A 320-nucleotide genomic window follows, 5' to 3' on the forward strand; every position below is an offset into this window, starting at 1 on the left:
TACAGGTAATATATATAGTAATATACATATCACTGAAGTAAAGTTAGTTAATATTAAAGTACAACGAAGGGTACCATTTAGGTTTTATCGCTTAATAAAATTATATTTAATTTAGATACAAGTTTTTTTTCAAGGTTTTTATTTAACTTGACGCCATTTACTGATATCAAGTCATTTATACAGGTAATATAGTAATATACATATCACTGAAGTAAAGTTAGTTAATATTAAAGTACAACGAAGGATACCATTTAGGTTTTATTGCTTAAAAAAATTATATTTAATTTAGACACAAGTTTTTTTTCAAGGAGCGCGGTTAC

Source organism: Wasmannia auropunctata, unplaced genomic scaffold (assembly GCF_000956235.1).
Source record: "Wasmannia auropunctata unplaced genomic scaffold, wasmannia.A_1.0 LD336092.1, whole genome shotgun sequence".
NCBI classification, from domain to species: domain Eukaryota; kingdom Metazoa; phylum Arthropoda; class Insecta; order Hymenoptera; family Formicidae; genus Wasmannia; species Wasmannia auropunctata.